Genomic DNA, 24,027 nt, shown 5'->3' with positions numbered 1-24,027 from the left:
CTAAGTGTGGACCACTCTTCATCACTGCTGTCAGATGATTCTTGTTTGTAAGACTCCTTTAGATTGCACATGAAAAAAATGGAAAGGAGATTAGTAAAGCTAAGGCATGGATTCAAAAGTTCATTTTCTATTTTCACATTTTGAAGTGAATACACTCACTATCACAACCTACCATCTCAATTTCTGTTCCAGAAAGCGGGATATCTTCACACAAAACTAACTGTCTCTAAAGTCGTATTTTGTGCAGGTAGACTTCATCAACTGATTATTTGGTCCGACCAACAATAGGAGCACAAGTTACCCTTTTCATAAAACCGTTATCCATACAAATTACCCAAAAATGAATCTGGCGACAAACCTGGAAATACAAATTATGCTCTGGAATAACATCAGGTTTCTCCAAGACAACAACTGGTCTTCCAACAATGTCAAGGTGTGAATACTTAACCTGCACCAAGAATTACTGCTTTTAGAAACAATGATTATGATAACTGTTTAGCTCACAACACCATACAGTGAGAAATTACCTCTTGCTGCTGCTGTGTTGGAAAGGGAGCTGAAACTTCGATATCCTTTGACCCTTCAGGTAGAACAACCTGTTCAACAACAAAGATACTTATACAAGGGGCAAAGACAACTAATGCAAAGGCATGGAATATGGAAATTTAATAGTACATAATACCCTGTCATTATTCTTGCTATCCACATTCCTATGATCACGACACAAATAAAGATGGCAGTTTATAATGAATACCAAACACAATGGCCACAAATCTGCAAAGTATGCCATGTAGCCTTAAACAAATGAACTATAATTTATTCGTTTGATGCACATTCACACGTACCTTTACGATAAGCTTTTCAATGAGAATTTCCTCCAATGGAGAACCAAATGTGATATTGAGAAATCTCTTTCTTTCAGAATAGAAAACAAAGTCTTCAAGTGGTAAACCATAACCAACAGTGAAGGTTGTTTGCCACCCACCAAACAATGGAAACCTTGGTTCAATTTCCAGTTGGGTCTGAAATAGAATAAGAAACCTTGACCTTTGAAACTATTTTGAAACTGGTGTTGAAACCTCGACGGCTAACAAGATTACCTTCATAGAATCACTCCACAAATGTCATGTGGAAATATTACCAATCTCATCTCGGTAATAAATAGAGTGTGCCCTTGGAGGCAGTTTTGCAATAAGATGTCTAAAAGATGAAACACCCCTTACGTAAGGTCTAGATTGATAATCAATCCTGCAAAAGAGGCAAACAATTAGTTACTTCTGAACATAACTTATATCTCCAGTTAGAAGTTTAGCTACTTAAAAATTGCAAGCAAAACTCAGAGAAGAATAACCTGGAAAATTCACCCTTGAGTCTGGCACCACCATGAGCAATGTTGTAGTGTTCCGTAATCTGTACGTTTCCCCAGTGAGATATCTCAATCTCCCTTATAACTTTCTTTGCAACTGCAAAAGGATTGTTGTTCTCAAAATGCACAATCACAGGTAAGTAGGAGAACGGGGGAAGATCATGAAATGGTCCATATTTCAGTTCTGAATCCACAAGTTTTGCGTTTGGATGCCTTGTGTATGATTCAACCCTCCCACCAGGCAATCTGATAGCAAGTGTCTGAGCCTTAACAGGGTAAGGTGACAGAAAGTGAGCACTATCCTGATAGACAACAAGTTGTGCTTCGGCTTGAGTGATTTCTTCTGGGAATGGTTGAAGAGAGTGTGTGAACACAGTCAGAACATCCAAGTACAGAGTCTTTCCCTTCTCCAGAGGTTTGGGCAACAATGCTGAACCATGAAGCTGCTCACTCTGAGTATGTTCATTATTATGCTCCCTAGCTGGCGCTCTTCTAGAACACCGCTTTGCAGAACGTACTGATTCAGTAAGTGATACTTTTTCGTTGCCTTGTAATTTTGTTTTTCGTGGTGTGCTAAGTGTGGACCACTCTTCATCACTGCTGTCAGATGATTCTTGTTCGTAAGACTCCTTTAGATTGCACATGAAAAAAATGGAAAGGAGATTAGTAAAGCTAAGGCATGGATTCAAAAGTTCATTTTCTATTTTCACATTTTGAAGTGAATACACTCACTATCACAACCTACCATCTCAATTTTTGTTCCAGAAAGCGGGATATCTTCATTATTACATTGGTTAAGATTGCTCTGCACCACCTATTTCTCAGGAACAATGTCATTTAGCAGATCCAACAGATGAAATATACAATGCAACATATATGTCATCAGCTTACGTTTTGTAAAACGATGGATGAAAAGACTGGGATCTACAAGTTACTGAACAACTGGATGTTCTGCAAGTTGCAAAACTTGGCAGAGCTGAAGAAAAACAGCACCTAGGACGTAGCTGAAAGAAAATCCAAATGAGTCCCTTCATTAAGTCATATATTAGATAGAGGGTCAAAGAGTTGGTATACTCACACACTTATTTGGAGATGGTCAGAGAAATCGATAAGAAGATAAGCCTTCTTACAACCAAAGAAAAAAAACAAGCAGAAAGTCATGACTAACATTAATAGCATACATTTAGAATTTACCGCATCACAATTTAGAGATTACCAGCATATACTCCGCCATTGCCACCGGGAGCCTTTGCTACCTGGTTTTCAGCATAATGTTAGAAAAGAAATATGGCATTACTACAGAGATCCACAATCTGGTAAACGTGCAAAGTAGAAATATGTTACCTTGTAGGCTTGTAACAGAGAAGGAGCAGGCAAGGCACTCCCTGCTTAGCTTTAGCTGTTCAACAGTGCCACACAAATTTTCATTCAGAATTACAAATAATCCTATGCAAACAAAAAAGACTTTGTAAGTTGGGTGGCCCTCTTTTCCTATTCGTTAGGATTTAGGAAATTACAAGAATAAGATTATGTGTTCTTATAGTAAATTGGGAAATAATATTTGGTGATAGTATTGGTGCTTTGCCGGCAACACTATCTAGTTGTTCCTAACATCATAAATCATAATAAGAGAATGGAAACAGTAGGATACCTGTTCTTTTTTTTCTTTTCTTTGAAAAATATAGCTATTTGTTTCTCTGACCTCTGCATAATCCCAAAGAGAGCGGCGACCATTGCACATCGGTGTCTTGTAGCGTTATCAGACTATTGCTCGTGTCAGTAAGTCGAGCCCAAGTTACCTGCAAGAAAAGGTGAATGCTCTATGACAAGGAGACTGACAGGATGGTTCTTTGAGTGTATTTCTTCCACTTTGGTGGCACCAGTCTGTGGTTTCACCAGTCGCCAGTTGCCTGCTACCTCGAGTAAGCTAGAAAGATCGCTTTGTGCTCACTACAACCAAGCACCGTTCAGCTTAGCACAAAATAAGAACAAAAGCATAGAAAGGAAATAATTATAAAATCATTTGACTCACGAAGCTAGAAGGTGCGATGAGCCCTATCCCTCCATACCTGTAAGTCACTGTACAGTACAATAGTATGGTACTTCGTTTTCAATAAAAAGATGGAAACCCATAGGAGTCTTTTAAGCACAATACTACAGTAGGATAAGCTGAAGCTTCTAAAACACCAATGCATCTTTGAAAGTACAGAAATATGAACTGCCTTCATATTTGCAACATATAACTAAAATATATGTTGGCAAATGTTCCTAACGATACTACGAACCTAAAAGGCAATAAAATTAATTAGGATAATAAGTTGAGTATCATTACAAATAAAATCATATCTATCTGATGTGCCTAATAATTTCTTGTATTTCTTCTGGAATATTGTCTTTGGATTCATTGTCCTTGTACTTCAATAATTCTACTAAAAATTTGGTCCTCAGGTCATTCCCATTCTGCACATTCATTATTACATATCATAGAACACGATTAATAATCAATTATAGAAGAACAATATTGACAAAGTATTAGAACAAATAGGGTACTCACAGTGCAAATGCAGGGTAACCTTATACCATTCCAATCATGCATAAAGTTGATAACAAGAAAGCCAGATAAATCCCTACAAATTAAAATAATACGTTGTTACATATATGTAGACAAAATTAATAAGTTGTTCGGGTTAAAAAAATTACCAGTTTAATGTTCTTGGAACCCATGTTGGTACTATACGACGCCACATATAAATATCGTCTTTCCATGTAGGATTGGCCAATTCCATGGCAGCATTCATATTATTGGCAATATAATGTATATTATGGATATAATGCATGCTAGGATGATCACCCTTAAACCATGATGGTATAGGCATGGAGTCCATTATATAGATGCTTCTAGTGTCCATGTTAAGTACATATAAGGTGAAGTGACCCATGAAAGAAAAGGGCAATAGAATCTGCAAGTTAAAAAAACAGTTCAAGTAAGAGAAAAAACAAGATTACAAAAATGATGAAGAGTATAGCTTACTTGTTTGCAATCTGAAACATCGTACTCCATGTCAGGCCAACATTCTAATAATTTTGCCAACATGTTGATATCTGGCTTTGCACGAAGGCGAGGGTCTCGACCAAATTTAGTTATGGACTACTTTTTGTTAGAAAAATAATTATATAATGAACACACTTATATGAATAAAGACTAATTACTTGAACTTACACAGAACTGTAGATCCATGTAGTGGTATTTGTCTTCCAACAAAAACAAGGCATCATTGCATGCGATCATCCGAACAGCCATGTTAAAACAATCTGTATCCATCGACTTATTTACATCCAATATATCTTTAAGTTTTTGAAGACTTAAAGAAATTGGATAAGGTTTAGTGCTCTGAATCCAATGTTTCCTATTAAATGAACAATTGTTTTTATAATTAAAGCAAGAACATATGTGTTGAATATTTACCATGCATATACTATATTAAATGAGAATTAACTTACTTTAAATATTTGGCGTTGTCTATCCCCATGATATATGTGCATAATACAAACATCAGTTCTTGCGTGTTTGTTGATGTTACTTTAGCAGGCAGAACATATGGAGATATATATGGTTCAATCTGATGTGATGTATTTGACGATTTAGATAACTCACATGGAGTATCGATTATTTGAACATCACTTGAACTCTGTCCATCTTCATCCACATTGTGGTCAAGATTTTGATGTCCTTTCTTTGTGTTTAATCTCGAGTCCCATAATATTGCAGGTAGCTTAAACCTAAACATTGTTATATCATCCTGCAAGTATATAAATTAGAACAAAAGAAACATTGTTCCTATAAATAAATATACGTCCTCTACCTGAGTTACGTTATCAGATAGGGAGGATCCTGTCCAGTATTCCATATAGTTTATCATCCATAGCCCGCAAGATACCCTAATATGAAATTTAACAGATCAGGTGAGTTTCTATGTATATATGAAAATAAATACAACCAATTTTGTAGAGTTGTGGTCACATGAATTTTACCCATCGGTTTGCATTTGTGTTGTGATCTTCTCTATAACTGGCCATGATGCAACATCAAGGTTCGACCACTTGCCTTGGTAAAGCTCTTTATGTTCTGCTGCAAGTTTAATCTGTCTTTCTAGACCTTTTAACTATGTGTATATATAAAACATATCAAGATTTATAGATAACAAATAATGTAATGATGAAATAATCATAATATAAAAGAAATGATTACTCACTGTAATATAAAGGTCTCGGCGATCCGTTATTTGTTGTCCCATAGAATCGAGTACATGTACCTCACTTTTTTTTGCATTCAGAACTGCCAGGTACCAGTGAAAATTTTCTATATTCATTGGAATGAACACCTTCATAGAACATACATTAACATTAATTTGTAAGTATTGTGCACCAATATATTACATATATTAAAAATGAGATGAGTTTTAGGTCAACCATGTCAGACTGTAAATAGTTGTCCACCCTTTGTTCAATTGTGTCTTCCTTACAATTTAAGAGCATCTTAGGGTCGCCATCACGCTTAAGCAGACTGGAAATGAATGTGTTCTCCAAGAAGACCTTTCCACCCTCTCTATGAAGTAAATGCTCTTCATCCCTAATACAGTGTATATATGCACTGAGGGCCTGTACACCAAAAGAATACAATTAGTAGATCAAATATACATGCTAGCTTTAAATATGTATACCATACTGTATAATATGATAATTATAAATATATATACTTTATTACTGTATATAATATGGACATACAGATGTACTTACTTCGCCAGACAATTGGATGTCACCATGAAAAAGACATTCCATATCATTTCTATTTAACCATGCGCTGTCGATGTCCACCACAACTTGTTTCCCCGGTAATGTTTTAATGTATTCGATAAGCTGAACATCTTCTGGAGTGCACTTATAATCTATATAATGAAAAATATTATACTTAATAAGCAAATGATATATGCGAAAACCAATAAGATGCAATAAGGCAAGAACAAAAAATTACCTTCAGAGACAACTCGAGCTACATTCAATTTCTTTGGTTTTTTATGTTGTGATATTCTAATAAGTGTGTCCAAAGCATCTTGTTTGTTCTGCTCTACCATATCCGCATCAGAACTTATTTGACTTGATTCATTTGGAACATTCAAAGATGTCAAGTGTATCACATCTGTATGCGAAGTGAATGAAACATAAGTCTCTTGACAAAAGCATTTTTAGGAGTAGTCATAAGACAATATTTATTTACATTTAGGAGTATAGATAAGAGAGCCTACCCGGTTGTGGTCCAAGATCGGCTTCAGTTGACACTTTAGCATGATTGAAAATACAGTCAATGCCTACTCCCACAACATCGTGTGATTGTTTTGCAGCATTACCAACACTGACCTTACTATCCTCGCTCTCTATAGCTATGACGCACAAGAGAAGAATTAATGGTCAAACAAATATTTATTATGCAGACCTTAGTTTTTTTGTAATTGATAATAGCACTTACCCAGTTCATGTTCATCAGTGTCCTTAGTTGACAATTGTGCTGAACAACCACTTCTAGCCACAACCTCATACGATGGTTCAGCAGTATTGCCAACATCGACATTTCCTTCCTCCACCACTATATCCATTGTGATTTGGTCTGTACCCATCAGATTGAAAGTGTCAAACATAATTTTATTGACAAAAGTATTTTAAGTATATAAAATACATCGTCAAATAGCACGAAACTAAATAAAACACGAACTTTAGTTTAAGTTCTTCATTCATATAGATGTGACAAGTGAACTTGTATAAACTTACGGAGGAAAGGGACACAGGTCTGCCACCATCCTATTTTGATTAAGTATACCCGATGCCATTGATCTTATAGGATGTATATCATGGCATTATTGCAAAGATACAACATTGCTCCTTATAAAAATGCTAAAATATTATGAACAATATATTGTTGTATTATTATGACTGAATTTAGAGGTATCAGAATTTAGCAACAAACAAAGTCACTCTATCAATTTAAAGGTCTCAGAATTTAGCAGCAAACATGTAACTTGGAGTTTAGAAAAAAAATATAGCAGCAAACATGTAACTTGGAGTTTAGAAAAAAGAGATAGCAGCAAACAAGTATCTTGTTTGCTTGCGCTAAATGGTAGATCCAAAAAAGATGTTGCTCATCAATATTATTGCATTGAAACAAACAAAATAACAAGAGGGAAAATAATCTCCCAACAAGCATATTTTTTTTCAAAGAACGAGAGCTCGAAATAGTAACAGGCCTGCCGTTAAACATTATAAAAATGTTATTTCATTTCAGTGTTTGGTGATTCGGATACAGTTTGTTGCATACCTAATCACACAGTTCAGCAGATCGATACCAGCATGCCAGGATGAAGCATTCTGGCATGTCACTGCCATTTTGCATGACTGGAATCATCCACGTTTTTTTTGTCTTTGGTAGTCCTTTGTGTGGATGTATTCTGTTGGATATTCCATGGTTCAATAATGAACACTATTTGCCCATGAATGATTTCAAAGAAAAACTCTAAACAGATCACCCTGTGCATATAGTTTTTATTACAAGAACTAATAGCACACTGCTTTTCTGCAGGTTGAGTCTGAATTCTTGCCACTTTACAGCACCTATGGCATTGGATTGACTACATGGAGTCCTCTAGCTTCAGGAGTACTAACTGGAAAATATACCAAAGGGAACATACCTGCTGATAGCAGGTTTGCCCTAGACAATTACAAGGTATCTGGGGGAACTTTTTATATTATGATAGAATCATTTTTAATAACCTTGAATTGGAATGAACTAAAGAAGCATCTGAACATGTCATAGTGTAATCATTGTATTAATATGACTGAATTTAGAGGTACCAGTATTTAGCAACAAACAAAGTCACTCTATCAATTTAGAGGTCTAAGAATTTAGCAGCAAACATGTAACTTGGAGTTTAGAAAAAAAAGATAGCAGCAAACATGTAACTTGGAGTTTAGAAAAAAGAGATAGTAGCAAACAAGTATCTTGTTTGCTTGCGCTAAATGGTAGATCCAAAAAAGGATGCTGCTCATCAATATTACTGCATTGAAACAAACAAAATAACAAGAGGGAAAATAATCTAAATAATATGTTTGGGTACAAAGGCACCCAAACAAGAAAAAATTGCCACATCATTCTTTCGCAGTGCAATGCACAAGCATTACCACATGGATTCAAATAATGTTTGTACCCCCTCTGCAGTGATCCAAAATGACAGACCAAAATAAAAATTGGAAAAGAAAAAAAGACATAGCTGAGAAAAACGAAGGACAGAGATTCATTTTCCTGCTCTATTATTAGGAACACACAAAAAGTTCATTGGGTTCATAGTACAATATTAGGAAATAGGAAAGCAAAGAAACAACACAAAAAATTACAAGGATTCTAGCCATTGGTTCTTGATAGGGAGATAACTACCCTTAGTTCTATGGACAGCCAAGGAAAATTCTTGCTTGAATTTAACTCTATTTTATGTCTTAGTCGGATCTATTGTATTGAAAGTCCAGTAATTTTGTACTATGATCACATTGTATAACTGAGAATATTTACAGGTGCATCTAAAGCATTTACAGCTCCACGACCTCCTTATAAACAAGATTTGCATAATGAACATTGTTCTTCTATTTAAGTGAGATGCAGTTATCTATATATCTAGTTAAGTTGGGTCCAAAGACCAAGACTATTTACTAAACAATACATGAAACATAATGAAAAGAGACCGATAACATCTATTCAATGCTCATCTGCTTTCTTTTTTGTATCAACCACATGACCACTAAACAATAGGAAGCTAAAAAGGAGCCAAAATAGAGAAATAAAAGGCAAAAATACATCTTCACCTAAAAACCAAAATAATTAAGTGCATTACAAGTTGTTAATTGCCATGCATTCATCAATGTCAGCTACGGCGTAAGGACCTCCTTATAAACGATATTCTTTGTGTATGTTGCGCCATTTATCGCTGAGTTCCTTTCAACCCCCTTCTTCTTCTTCTTCTCATCATGGACTGGAATGGCAAGTATCTTAACTTTCGATCGAGCGGTGGCCCTTGATAGAGCAACATAAAGCTGGCCATGAGAGAACACTGGTTCCGGCAAGTACACACCAACATTAGGAATCGTCTGGCCCTGGGCCTTGTTAACCGTCATGGCAAAACTTAGTCTTATCGGAAACTGCTTCCTTTTAAACTGGAAAGGGAACATCTCATCATCAGAGGGGCACAGGGGTATACGAGGCAAGAAAATTCGCATTCCAGCATGTTGGCCAAGGACAATTTCAGCATCAATACTGTTTTTTTGGAAACCATGAACCACCAACCTCGTGCCATTGCAAAGTCCATTAGCAGGGTCTATATTCCTAAGCAACATGATTGGGCATCCAACTTTGAGCTTCAGAACGTGCGGGGGTAGTCCATTAGGAGTCAGCGTGTTTAGAAACTCCGATGGGTAATAGTTATTAGGATCATCCACCGCGGTGTCAAAACTATGGTACATCATCTGCTCCCCTTGGAAACGATCGATCATCCTCATATTTATCATATCCACCCAGTCATTCCGTGTAGACAATATTGCTCTTGAAGTGATGTAGCTTGTGTTAGACATGTTTTCATTTAGATTGGGGTAAATGTCATCTATCAGTCTATCAAGGTCGCGATCATTACCAGTATATGGCACACATACCTCATCTGGAAGACGAACATCACCATCGTTGTTCGCTTCCTCAGTTCCACCACCGACGCGCAACAAATATTCTGCAAACCATGGGTCGCTCTGTGCCCTCATGTTTTGAACAAGCTTTAGATGGCACATGGATTCCCAGAGGTAAGAACTTCGTAGAGAGGCAGCAACTATCTGAGCCCTTGACCCCTTGCGTACAACAAGGAGTACTTGTCTGAAATCACCCCCGAACACAACAGTCCTCCCACCAAAGGGCAGCTCAGGCCGTCCCATTATATCACGCATGCTATTGTCTAGCGCCTCAATTGCTTGTCTCTTAGTCATCGATGCCTCGTCCCAGATAATGAGTGATGCTTTTTGTAGCAACTTTGCTGTCCCGCTTTGTTTCGTGAAGCTACATACAGCACCATCATCAATAGTAAGTGGTATCTTGAAGCGTGAATGGGCAGTCCTCCCCCCAGGCAATATGGAAGCCGCAACACCAGATGTAGCTGTTGCAACTGCAATCTTGTCCTGACTGCGTAGTGCCGCAAGCAGTGCCTTATACAGATAGGTCTTGCCAGTCCCACCAGGCCCATCCACAAAGAACACTCCACCGTTATTGGTGTCAACGACAGATAGGATCTTATCATAGGCAGACCTTTGCTCCTCATTTAGGGTTTCTTTCATAGCAACGTCTTCTGCTGTCGGCTCGATACTTTCCTCCTCGTAAATCTCTCTATCAGTACCATGTAAATCGTCATATTTGTCGATGATAGCAGGGAGAGGGAATGTCTTTATGTCTTTACCCATTGACTGCAAAATGTTTCTAATGTCAATCAAGACCATCTGTTGCACATGGGTTTTGCTTTGAATACTACGGTGATAGTCCTCTGACATTGAATCAAGGTGTCTCTGCCATAATTCTGCCACATCGTTCGGCTCGCAGTATACCAGTATTGTTGCAAACAACCTTCGTAGTGCTGACGGCATTTGGTAAATAGCGGCTTCGTTGAGACACTCATCTATTGTGTCGTCTGCTTCAAGCAGTCCCCTCATTTGTGCTGCCTCACGAAAAGATGGTAGTGTGTCACCATCTACTGTCCTTAGATCCGCATAGGAGGTAGCACCCGTCACATGGTTTAAGAGAAGTCGAAGAAAAAAGCGCTCCCCCTCAGCTGGATGAGCAGAGACTATTCTACCAACCTGTCCACCTGTGTTTCGTTTCCTCCTTTGCCACACTTTGCCTTGCTGCAAAGTGTACCACTCAGGAAAATCACGGTAAAGGATGCCCCGAGCCTCCTCGTGTAGCCTATTTGCCTCAAAATATGCCGTAAGCATTGACCTATCGGCACCTGGACGTTGGACAACATGATTTACTTTAGCACGCTCGTGAAATGACACCATATGCATGTTTTCAAGATGGAGCTGCAGTTGCATCACTGGTGGAGAGTTTTGACTTAGATCAAAGCTGAATATCCTCCAAAGGGCTTCTGGAGGGGTCACCCACCTAGCATCTCTATACTGCTTGATCTCATCAACGTCACCATCAGCCTTGTTTGCATCTGTCACAGCCACAGACGCACGATCGTGGCCTTTGTATATGTATTTGAACAAGTATTTGACAGCCTTGATGCTCCCGCACGCCTCAACATTGATGTGACAGTTGAAGAGCCGGAGGAGGTAAGGGTTATAAGGGACGACCCATCTGTTGTCCAATTCACAACCTCGAACCGTTTCCTTACACCCATCATCACGACGCCTATAAATAGGATATGAATCCTTTCCTTGAGACGTTGCATTGCTAAAAGCTCTAGGATAATGGTTTTTGCATGAAGCACGACCCTTAGTGCATGGACATTTAGGATTTAGCAATCCACACGGTCCATGCATCATATGCTTGATAACCATCTTGTATAGTTCAGGGTACTTCTTCTTGTCAGGGATCTCAGCGGAGATAAGGAGATCATACTGATCGGGGCAAGTTAGCTTGTACTTTCTCTGCATGATGAGTAGGAAATGGACATGAGGCAAACCTCGCTTCTGGAACTCCACGACATAGACATAAGCCCGGATTTTTCCAAGAATATCATGCTTAGTCAATCTCTTCTTCAGTTCCTCTAGTTTTGCACGGAATATGCGAACAACAAGGTCCGGACGATCCTGTGGTGACTGCATAGGGAGAAGCTCTCTCGTTATTTCATCCCAATTGGGGTTGCACGTCGTAGTGAGGAATATGTCTGGCTTCCCAAACTTCCGCACAAGGGCCATAGCATCCATATACCGGCGTCTCATGTCACGAGGACCACCGATAAATGATGTAGACAGCACGGTTCGCTTTCCAATTTTGTCTGCTCTGTTCTCGCCTTCATGCAAGCTATCTACCAAACCCTTGTATAGATCCGCCCTTAATCTGTCTTGATTTTTACGTATGAAATCCAAACGAGAGCTCTCAATCTTGATATAGGTGTCAACCGCGAACTGTTGGAAAAGCCGCTTCCCATGAAGTATTGGATTGAATATACTTGGACGAATTTGGAATCTGTAGCAGTAATAGTCACGTACAGACACGCATAGATGGCTAGGTCGTTCTGCAACCGCAAGGTTTATTAATTAGTGTTGCTAAAAACATATGTAACAAAGGATTATATAAGAATCACAAAGAAATAACTAACCTGTATCATCATTGTTTGCATCACTTCTCCTATGTTGATCGCGGTACGCGTCTACTTCGTCCATGGAAACATTGGACTTAGGAATATTGGCATGCCATCCAAGTTCACCTTTAGGGAAGAACAATAGATATGATAGAGCATCATAGCATCCATGATATGAACGGATGCCGTGGCTTGACCTATCCTTCCCATGCAGCATAACACTATTACTGAATTGACCTCGACGTTCACTCCCCTCAATCCAAACTGCAGCGACCTCCGAAGTGATGGGTACATTATATAACTTCTGGTTCAATGTTTGGTCAAGGTTCAAGGCGATATGGTAGTCTTCAATGTTATCAACGTGCCCCATACTCCTAAGGTGCTCAGAGTATGGGTTTCCCTTAAGTATTTCAACCAACTGTTTAATAACCGCCTTGTCTTTCTCAAGTTGCTCTTGACGACATTTACGATATCTATGCTCGAGACTGGGATCATCATCATAGAAGTAAAGTTCAAGGTGTTTATGTTCCGCCCCAACTTCCCTACCGAACGACCTTAAGTTGTGGTACATCATGCCATGTGCACGGAACGTGTAGATACCACAATCCATGTTTGTAGTCATACTATCAAGGCAACAATACAGAGAAGTGAATGAGAAATGGCCGTTAAAAAATCGAATGTTATCACGGAAGTGCCTCGCATCAGCATCTGCACACTCCCACAACCTCCTAAGCTAGGACGGTGTCTCGAATGGAGCTAGATCAATCTGTCCATTACGACAACAAAATCCAGGTGGTTCATATTGAAACTTCTTCGCTTTACAGTAGTCACAATCAGCAACAACGTTTAGCAAATGTGTTTCTTTAGGTATGTTACTATACACCTTGTCATACGGATCAGGTACGTCAGGGGTTACAGCAAAGGCATCTTGGGTATCATCAATATTGATATCCTCACCGGATTCACCATCTAAATTTGTTTTTAAAGAGCAACAGGTAAGATGTATAGCTTTAGAAACTTTAAAATCATATATCCTATACTATTAAAAACATTACGCAAGAACCTTGATAAGCAAACAAGTATCCCTCTTCTTCGTCATCATCAGCTTCAAAAAGTATATCCTCGTCATGATTATCTATAAATAGCACACCTTCATCGTCATATATTCATTCACATGGTTTTAACCACTAAGAATAATTAGGGAACTAATGGTAGAATTGAGTTTGGAATTACCATTGGTGGTGACATTTAGGGTTGTCTGGTGTTGCATCCCAACGTCTGCTCCTTCAGTCATTTTGTCAGTCTTTGTAGTAGTGACTGGACATGGACCGGTACATTCTATTGATGGAAAGTTGTGTTAAGTTAGCTGGCCACTATAATTGATGTGTTAGATGAAGTAAAGATGAATTAGTAATAACCATTGTTATCAATCTCAGAAACAGTCGGATGATCAATTTCATTGTTCTCATTGGTATCCATTTCACGATCCCTAGTTGCAGTAGCAAAGTTTCCTCCAATTGTAGATTGAAATTTCTGGTTTTGACGAGATACCAGGTTCTGTTTTGCACCAGACGATACATGACGCTTATGTCGTTTTCGTCTAGGAGACTGTGTTATTTTGTCTTCCTCAACATCCTCAGGCTGCGACGGAGCAGGAACAAAAGGTATTGCGCTCAACTCAGAGATGACCATGTCCTTGGAGCAAGACAGAGACCCATGAGGCGCTTGAGAATCCGCTGGACCCCACTGAAGCTCTGGGGTAAACGTTGGGTTCTCAATGGCGATTGAGTCCTGGTTTAGCATTCCTCGTTGTCTTATTCTATAGTCTTTCCTTGCCTTCTTATTACATGGTTCCCTATTACGCAATGCCCTTTGTTCCGTTGTTTGAGTTGCAAATCGAGTTCTTTCTCGGATTCTCTTACGTTCCCTTGCATCTAAAACTTCTGAACTTGGATTGGAAGCATGTTGATGACACGTTAGACCCGATGTGCCTTAAAGTTAAAAGTAGAAAAGGTATTAGGGGCTTATATATATATATATAATATATATATACCAACTAATGGTGCCCAATCCTAGAGTGTTATAACACGGTATATGCAAAGAACATAACAGAGAAACATAATTACCTAGAGTGCTATCACACGGTATAGTATAAAACTTCTTCTAATCTAAAATCTAAACTTAGAATATAATTTCAACCAGCAACTGACAAATGTATGGAATTTATGTCCTCAATATTGGTGCTTTGATGAGAGTTATTCTTGTTTATAGGGATATTGCAATCTACAAAACAACCAAACAACTCATAAGAAAAGTAACAATGTTACTCTTAAAATAACCGATGCACAGGAAATAGTTAATATACCTTCTGAATACTCATGCTGCATAAGGTTTTCTTTTTTACGTGACTCACGACGCTTCTTCAATTCATTTTTTTTCAACACTCATCGCGGCATATCGTGCTCTTTCTCTTTCCCTCTTACGTTGACGTGCATCAACACATTCTCCTAAACCATCAAATTTATTCAATTTTAAACATTGTTGAAATGTCAAATAAGCCATTTTATTAGTAGATATACCTTCAACAGTGTTGCTAGACAATTCTCTTAATGGATAATGAACATCATTATTTTGAAACAGGTCCATCTACGTCTTCCAATCAGTCAGAAAACCTGTATACAAAGGATGAGTAATATTATCAGACTTCAACAGAGGATAATATAAGCTCAATTTCTAGTCGAATAGCAATGATTTGTAGAGATAGGGAAAGTCCTATCGAGCTAAATGGAAGTCAATTGAGATTCATCTCTAAAATTGTTGCTTTATTGTAAGTATACAGCTGGAGCTGCGGATCCAAATCGATGCACAGCGGACAACAACAGAGCAGGGCTGAAAAGTCGACCAGCAGAGCAGAGGATGAGTGGCTAGATCACCAGAATACAGGCACAGATTGACAAAAAATTCGGCTGCTACAGTACACTCGATCGCACGGTTCTTCAGCGAGGAGGAAACGAGCTAATCGATCGAAAGTAGTGTTCTGTAGTCTATACTACTATTTGTGTTCACCGTTTTTCTGCGAGATTTGTTTTGTTTCAGCTGTTGCCCCTTCAGGACGACAACCAGAAAATGTATCTAAAAGCACATCGTTGGCAGCGGTTTGGCCGTCGCATTACGCGCTGCTCTCCGCTCCGCCGGACCGATGATCTGCCAGATACCTTATTACTGGCTACACATATTTGAATCCTTTCAAAGTTCTTTAGATTATATGATCCTTGAGTAATTTGGATGAAAGAAAATAAGTACTGACTGCTGTTTAATAAGTCAGCATAGCCCTTTTCCATTCCTATGAGGAGTCTTGTATCATCTTGTATTTTTAAGATTATACTTTAACTGCACTGATTATACTTTAAGACTGTTATTTCAATTTGTGCAGGAGAAAATGCTGAACTTGGACTGCCAGAAACAAGCCTTGCTATTATACCTGGGTATGGAAATATATAACCTACACAAGCCACCCTGTGTTTTTCTTTTTTAGTTTTATATACGAATTTTTTAAGAAAATGTCAAGATGCTCTGGAACAAAATAGCCTGAAAAACAGAAATACATAGGGAGTCCCCAGACTGGTGCAATATTCATCTTCAATTGTGACGTGATAAATCTAGCTGTAACTGGACGTGATTTCACAGAAAATAATCTGACGTGGCTAGCAAAAGTTTGAAACAAAGACTCAAGCATAAGAAACTTGTAGAAGTAAGCATCTACATCAACTTTAATTACCTTTCAAATAGTCGATTTAATTTGTTGATGCTGAAAAGGTAAAACCAGCAAGCAAGCAGGACTTTACATGATGTGTTTACTTTTCTAGAATCAAAATTGACATTGGTTTCCTTTGTCATGATAGAACTTTCCCACTGCATGCTTTGACTATGGTAATTGTACATGCATTTTTTGATGTACTTAAATTAAAAGGTACACAAAACCTAACCAAAACTACCAGAGTAATCTGCTTCCGTCTGCTGCACTATACAGAGCTGGAGGTACACAACGCCTTCCTAGGATCATAGGGAGGTCCAGAGCAAAGGAACTGATATTCAATGGCCACAGATGTGGTGCAGCTGAAGCTGTAACAATGGGTAATGCTAACCTTGTTAGTTGTTACCTGTTTTTACCTACTTAATACTTACAACAACAAATCATAAATGTGTGTTTGTGTTTCAGGCTTAGCAAACTACTGTGTTCCAGCAGGAGAGGCTTACCAGAAGGCTCTTGACATTGCCTTTGAGATAACTCAGAAGGTAAGGATCATTATTAATAAGCTATCCCTAATGGCATTAACTAATAAAGGGTCAGCTCTGCCCACTATGCAACATCCCCCAGGACGGAAGGTAGCCCACATATAGTTTGTGTGGATGAAGTACAACGAGGAGATTTTTTAACTGAGCATAGCAATTGCAAGGATCACAGGCGTGCTGTGTTTACTTTTTCTTTGAATTGCAGACATTCTTTTTGTTGGCTGTCTGCACTTACCTAAACACATTTGCATTGTAGTGTTTTGTTATTGGAATCGTGTTATAGTTTGTGTTACGTACTGCTATGTAACAATGATTTGTTGTTTCTGTTCATGGTACCATTGACTTCAGATTTGAATCTCGTCTATATATGTATGCAGTGCCATTTTAATTGAGTTTCATGGATTTTGTCTTCATTATCTTATGTTTGTGATGCAACCCTGCTGCCTTTGCAGGAGGCGTACTCTCATCTTCCCAAAATCTCTAGCAAGGAAACACATCCAAAAATAGCACAAGTTCTGCTGGAACGACAAAAATATGATATGGCACTTCGTGTGCTAAAGTGCACAGGGCATGGAAGCTTCTCTGCTACAGAAAACTTTAAAAAAGATGGCATTTCATTTCTTAGTGAGGCAGTGACTGTGGTTCGTGTCAGAATTGAATGTCGCCTCCTAACAGAAACGTTTATGTATCATAGAAGCTACTGCTCTAAGGTGAAAGAGCAACACTCAGAAAATATGACACATGCTGAGGATACATTAAAAAACTCTTGGGTTTATCATGTTGAGATGATGGTGACCGAATTTTGTGCTATCTGCATTAAAAGGAATTTAGTTGATAAAATGATGGATCTGCCCTGGGATTCGGAGGAAGAGAAACATCTTCACAAGTCCCTCTTTGACTCTGCTCATGAAATGCCCATGAAACCAAATGGTAGTCTGCTTGTTATCTACTACCTTCGGGTAAATATTCTGATTCTCAGTTTTTGTATTTAAATAAAACCATATTAAGAAGCACTATGGAAATTGCAGATGACTAAAACTTTAGGGTATACTGTTATGATGAAATTGTCAGGCGCATTTGTGTCATTTCGCATCTATATACTGAGTTGTTGCATCTGTTTTATTAAATGCATGTCTTTCATACATTAAAATTACAAATATGACAGTTGTATACATGTATATAATACAAGTATACTACGATAACTTATATACAAATATAACACATATTTTGTATATAAGTTATCGTAGTATACTTGTATTATATATTCCCGTTGCAACACACGGACTCTCTTTTTGCACAGTAGAACACACCACCGCAAAGGGAGTAGTTGGTAAGAACATTGGTAACAAAAACACGGTGATGAACCTCTTTATTAGCTCACAGATAAGTCACATAGTTTTGTACAAAGCTATCACCATTAAGACTGGACACATGACCAATACAAATAGAGACCAAATCATTGTTACTAAGTGTTCTACTACATATAATTAATAAAGTATATCTACTATAATAAGCTAAAACACGTCTCAATCGGGTATCATAGTTGTCAATTGTGCTTGTCTGTTCTCCAGAAAATTGTTGATGGCACGACTCCTTGGATTTTGAATCAACGAGTGTCGAATGACTGCAATTTAGAACATGATTTGTAAAAACATGATTATTTTAAATCATCATAATTTTAAATGTTTTTAACAATATATTGAAAAAAGCACTCACTCTGCAGCCGGTGTGTAGTGTGATGATCTGGGTTGAAATGAATGGTGCTATAGTCCGAAGTTTCCAAACATCCTATTGTTATTTATAGTATAGAATTAATAATAAACATGAAAATTGAATATATGTTGAAAGATGCTAGGTATAGGAGAAATTACTGTATTTATTGTTACGACGCATCATTGTTGCAATAATTATATTCTTGTCAACTTTAGCTAATGCCCATCGTAGAGCATTTCTCTGCAGGAGATCGGTCCATACCCCCATGACAATTAGATTCCACCTATAAAACACATAATAATTGTTTGATTAAAACCTAACAAATGTTTAATGTTTTAAAAAGAATGTAACTGTGAATTAATGTGTAACTATGAATTAATATGACCTGGAATCCATTAGTACAGCCTCTCTGTATGGCCTTCCACCGATATACTTTAATGGCTCCAAATGAACAACTATGCCAATAATGTCTGAGCCATTCACATGTGATTAGTTACCTTTGAATAATTTGCAAACTTAAGATGTTAAGTTATATACCATATGGAGGGAAGGGTGATTACCTACGAACGTCTTATGCGGTTGTTGGTAAACATCATGAAATGGCATAAGATATTTTGGAAATGGAGGAAATTGAATTGGTTTATTGAATGGCTCCACAATAGTATGTGTTATCAATCCCAACTCTAGCCCATGCGCAATATTCCGAAATTGAACCTCCGCCCAGTTTAGACAGAATGCAACTTTATACAATGTATATGTGTATCCTTGTTTGAGTAAGACGTCGAACCGTTCGACATTATTGCCGTTTGAAATTGCTTCGATTTTGGCTCCCTAGATATTTTTTTGAGAATACATGTCGTATAAGTCCAAAAAGTCTATGATATAATAACATGATTATATTGACTCTATTTTAAAGCTTGATGAAGTGACTCACAGTGATGTCCTGTAGGATGAAGTGTTGACTATTACGATGCCTAGGAAACTTAACAACTACCCTCGCAAAGACACTCTTTACTTGTGGTAAGTTATTGAAACCTTGAATATCGTCAAATAGCACGAAACTACATAAAACACGAACTTTATCTTAGATTCTTCATTAATATATATAGATAGATAGATGTGACAAGTGAACCATGTACTTACGGAGGAAAGGGACGCAAGTCTGCAACCGTCCTATTTTGGTTAAGTGTAACTGATGTCATTGATCCTATAGGATCGCTCATGACATCATTGCAAAGATACAACATATCATGAAAAGGATTAGATGAGATAACAGAAAAACAATAGTAGTGTAACACATGTAAGATTTTATTGTAAAAATTGCACATGTCTTATGTTGATTTAACTTGACCGTTATTTATGTTTTGCAGTTAAACTACATTGTTTTTTGTTATCATACAAATTAGAACGGCATTGGACTACAAGAATTTAGCAAAATGCTGAAGAGCATTGTTACATATATAAGATATTGTAGTAATGCTACTCTGCACTGACTTTTGAAATGTTAGTTATGACCACCTAGTAAACTATGTGTGAAGTATACTTCAGTTGCCCATGTAGAAAGACACGTACTACGTGTCTACGTGGTCCGAATATCCGGCCCAGGCATGAACGGTCGGTTACACCGGTCAATCCTCCTCTCGAGCCTGGACGCAGCACGGCCTCAGAGCACGGCGCGCCGGCGCGGGACGACAGCATGACGCCGCCGTCCATCTTCCACCACCCTTGACGACATTGATGAGTTTTTTAGAAGTAGGGAATATGTTCAGGATGAGATGGAGGACAACAAGAGTCCTAAGGGTGAGTTCTGACTTCTGGAGTTGTATTTTTACATACATAAGAATTGCTTCATTGACTACATTTTTGTTAGGATAGTGACTACATTTGTGTTTTGGAGATTTACCCCACCTGAACAGTGAGACTGTGCGAGCCAAGGGCAGCCATTACAGCATTTTTGTATTTAGATTTTACAACAAACTGGAGTAGTTTAAACCTATATAATTCTAATATCGGAAGTCCAAACTCACTAAATCTACCAATGGCACTGCAATAGATGACAGTTCATGAGCTTATGTCAAACAAAATGTCGATGTTATGAGCGCCATCAGCAGTGGTGCAAAGTAGAATGTGTACTTTTACTCCTATCGCCACATTCTATTGTATCACCCAACTGGCTTTGACCAAATCACAGCAATTGATGCTCAAACAGATATTAACAATAACTGGGTGCACATTTACTGCCTTGGTAAACTTGTTAGTCATGTTAGCCTGTTCGCTGCGGCTTTAATCCACCGGCTTGTTTTTGTTGCTACTTAAAGATGACTGATTGTTGCACAATGTTGCTTTTTATGAAAGAATGCACTGATTGCTGTTTGGCCAATTGGTTGAAATAACAAATTAGTTTAGAGCAACTTTGTTCTTCACCTTGCATCATTCTTATATTTATTTTTATTATGCATAGTGACATTTTCTGTTATACTTCAGGCCGTCAGAAGTTGTTCTCAAATGAGGAGAAGATTCTTCTAAACAAGCGAGTGCCTGATCTGGAAACAGCTACTTCTGTAAGAAATCTGAATTTAGAAAAGTTCAGTTGTTGTAGTGTTATTAATAATTTGCTTTTGAATCATGAGAACCATAGAGATTTTTATGTTTAAAATTTGCCTCTTCACCTGTCTGTAGGCTGATTTTTGTTATTTCAAGTTTAGTTTTCACGTGTAATGTGACCTTGTATCTATTCCTTGCAGAGTAAATGGCTTCCACTTCACACCCTTGCTGCATCCGGTGATTTGTATCTATTGAATAGCCTTTTAAAACATAACGTGGACATAAATGCGCTTGATAAGGTAATTGCCACCGCTTGACTGCAAAATAGCTATACAGCTTCTTTGTTTTTAGATCATTATTGTTCATTGGATTTTTTTGCTGGTTTCCTCAGGATGGCTTACCAGCGATCCACAAAGCAATTCTTTCAAAGAAGGCTGCTATTATCAATTATCTTTTAAGGAACTCAGCAAATCCATTCATCCAAGATAAGGTAAGTACAAACCTTTTTTAGCATGCTTGTAAACACTAAACAGTTTGTAGTTTGTACAGAGCCTAACGCAAGCAAAGTTATTTAGGCATGTCTTCATGGCTTTAGGTTCCTTGATGACTCGTAAACAGTTTATACAGAGCCTCATTATTGTGATGAGGTGTCATGCTCTGGAATTCCCATCAAAACCCAGGAGGAGCACTCATCCTTATCCCTGCAAAGACAGTCTAATCTATCTCCTGTCTCCATGGAAGATTATTGCACTTCTCTGTTTCTAGATTCGCCACAAAGTAAATAGTGAGCTGGTTTTGTGCCCTTCTCGGTCATTGGCAGAAACCAATCCTCCATCACATTTTGTTCAGTCCAAACAACTGGTTGTAGGTAGGTACATTTGCTCCATGTTGCCACTAACCCCCCCCCCCCAATACCTTTTTCACGTGAAAGTTTCTTTATATTTGAAGATTACTGTATATTACTATTTTCCATACAATCTGATTTTCTTGATTGTTAGACAAGGATCTGTCTGTTCTCACCTCTTGTATTTGGAATCCCTAATGTGTGAAGTATACTTCAGTTGTCCACCTACATATTCCCTATGGTTTCATCATAAGCTACTTCATCATTCCCTGATTACTACTCTCTCGTTGGTGTTCAGGTGCTGCCATATTTTTATATACCTTGTTCGGAGGAGCTGATTTGTAATATAGAAAAAGGTGATTTGTAGCTTGTTACATATGCACCCCTTGTACAGATTGGAGACCGCTTATGTTTTTGCTGTTTTCATGCCTTTTGTTATATTATTTCTTGTTTTATTCTACATGTTGTTTATAAATATATTAGATTGGCTATCTTCCTAGAGAAGGGATAAGCTACGCGATTATATAACTGCATTCAGTCTCCAAAAACTGTTACTGGATGAAGCCACACTTTATGACGCACCCCACTACTGGAAGTTTGTTAGTGGGCCTGAACCAGGGCAGACCCAGTGCCGGAGACAAGAGTGGGGTCTAGAGAAGGGATAATCCGAGACAAGCCTTGTCTCTGTGGAGCTGTTTCGAACCTGTGACCAGTGACTCAGTGAGGCAGCTCTCACCATTGCACCAGACCTGCTTTTATTGTTGTTTGAATCAGAAATGTTAAACAATTGTAAAAAAATGTTTGCTTTCTGGCTATGTTTATTTTACCCGAGTTTTGCAATCTGATGAATACGTTGGTACATATCAAATGGCAGTCAGAATGTCTATGATCAAGGGTGTCTAAGTAGCTTTCAATAAGTAGTCTATGCGAAGATATAAAGACCTATAAGGCATCCCCAAAAGCATATTTACGATAAATTTGGGTACCATTGGTATCAAACAGGTAAGGTTATCATAACTGGAAAAAATGATTGAATTATATGTTTGTCAATATTTTTGGATGTTTGGCTACATAATCATAAGGTATTTATAGTGTTTGTTGTTAGCAGACTTATATCTTAATGAAAGGATTAAAGAGAATAAAGGGTCTATTGAGGCTATTATATATATCTTGATGATTAAAGAGTGTAAAGGGTCTGTTGAGGCTAAAGCACTAATATTAAGTAGAAAAGTATGGAGAAAAGAGCAAAAGGTATGAATTAGACATTTCGGTAGGGAAGGTTTTATGCATAGTCACAACAAGAAGTATAACCGCCTTGGTGGTGAGCAGCAAGAGATGAGATAGTAGAGATGTTTTGGAAATCTAATTAACAGAATATTTTAAAGCACTATGGCAAATCTAATTTGCAATAGATACTTATACGTAATTACTTTATCCTGTTCCACACTTAGTGTGGAAACATACACAGCAAATCGTTATAGGAAGTGTTTGACATTAACATATATTTACACATGCATATACTCAATTACTTTATCATGATCGTGTGTCACCATGATTATATTGACTTCATTAGAAAACATAAACATAAAACTATAAACATAAACATAAAACTATATTACCTGATCAGGATTGAGAAGTTGCCTTATGTCTGTCCAGTCCCACACTTTATAGACAAAACCTATTGCTACCTTGGAGCACCCAACAGTTTGCAACCAGTGAGCCAGTAGTGACCATCAAGCTGGAAATAAAAAGAATTGGGACATGAACTGTCAATGCAACAGAGATAAAAACAAAAGGAATAAATTCGATAAACGACATGAACATAATCATGTGTCATTAGCTTTGTACACAATAATTAAAACACTCTTCGACACCAAATAAAAACAACACAG

The 24,027-nt window shown here is 37.8% G+C and overlaps 2 long non-coding RNA genes and 1 pseudogene across 2 annotated transcripts; all 3 read right to left on the bottom strand.

Moving 5' to 3' along the window:
• Positions 1–265: 265 nt before the first annotated feature.
• LOC103625752 (dolichyl-diphosphooligosaccharide--protein glycosyltransferase subunit 1A-like) lies at positions 266–2,010 on the bottom strand (annotated as a pseudogene).
• Positions 2,011–5,082: 3,072 nt separating this feature from the next.
• On the bottom strand, positions 5,083–5,486 carry LOC103625751 (uncharacterized). Its single transcript, XR_552514.2, has 3 exons — positions 5,399–5,486; positions 5,230–5,305; positions 5,083–5,166 (listed from the first exon to the last, which is right to left on the bottom strand). It is a non-coding gene; the product is annotated as an uncharacterized lncRNA (long non-coding RNA).
• Positions 5,487–18,818: 13,332 nt separating this feature from the next.
• Positions 18,819–19,390, bottom strand: LOC103625747 (uncharacterized). Its single transcript, XR_002261976.2, has 3 exons — positions 19,308–19,390; positions 19,133–19,217; positions 18,819–19,030 (listed from the first exon to the last, which is right to left on the bottom strand). It is a non-coding gene; the product is annotated as an uncharacterized lncRNA (long non-coding RNA).
• Positions 19,391–24,027: the final 4,637 nt, after the last annotated feature.

This window comes from Zea mays, chromosome 5 (genome assembly GCF_902167145.1).
Source record: "Zea mays cultivar B73 chromosome 5, Zm-B73-REFERENCE-NAM-5.0, whole genome shotgun sequence".
In the NCBI taxonomy this organism is placed as follows: Eukaryota; Viridiplantae; Streptophyta; class Magnoliopsida; order Poales; family Poaceae; genus Zea; species Zea mays.
This window is presented reverse-complemented; position numbering and strand designations above follow the sequence as displayed.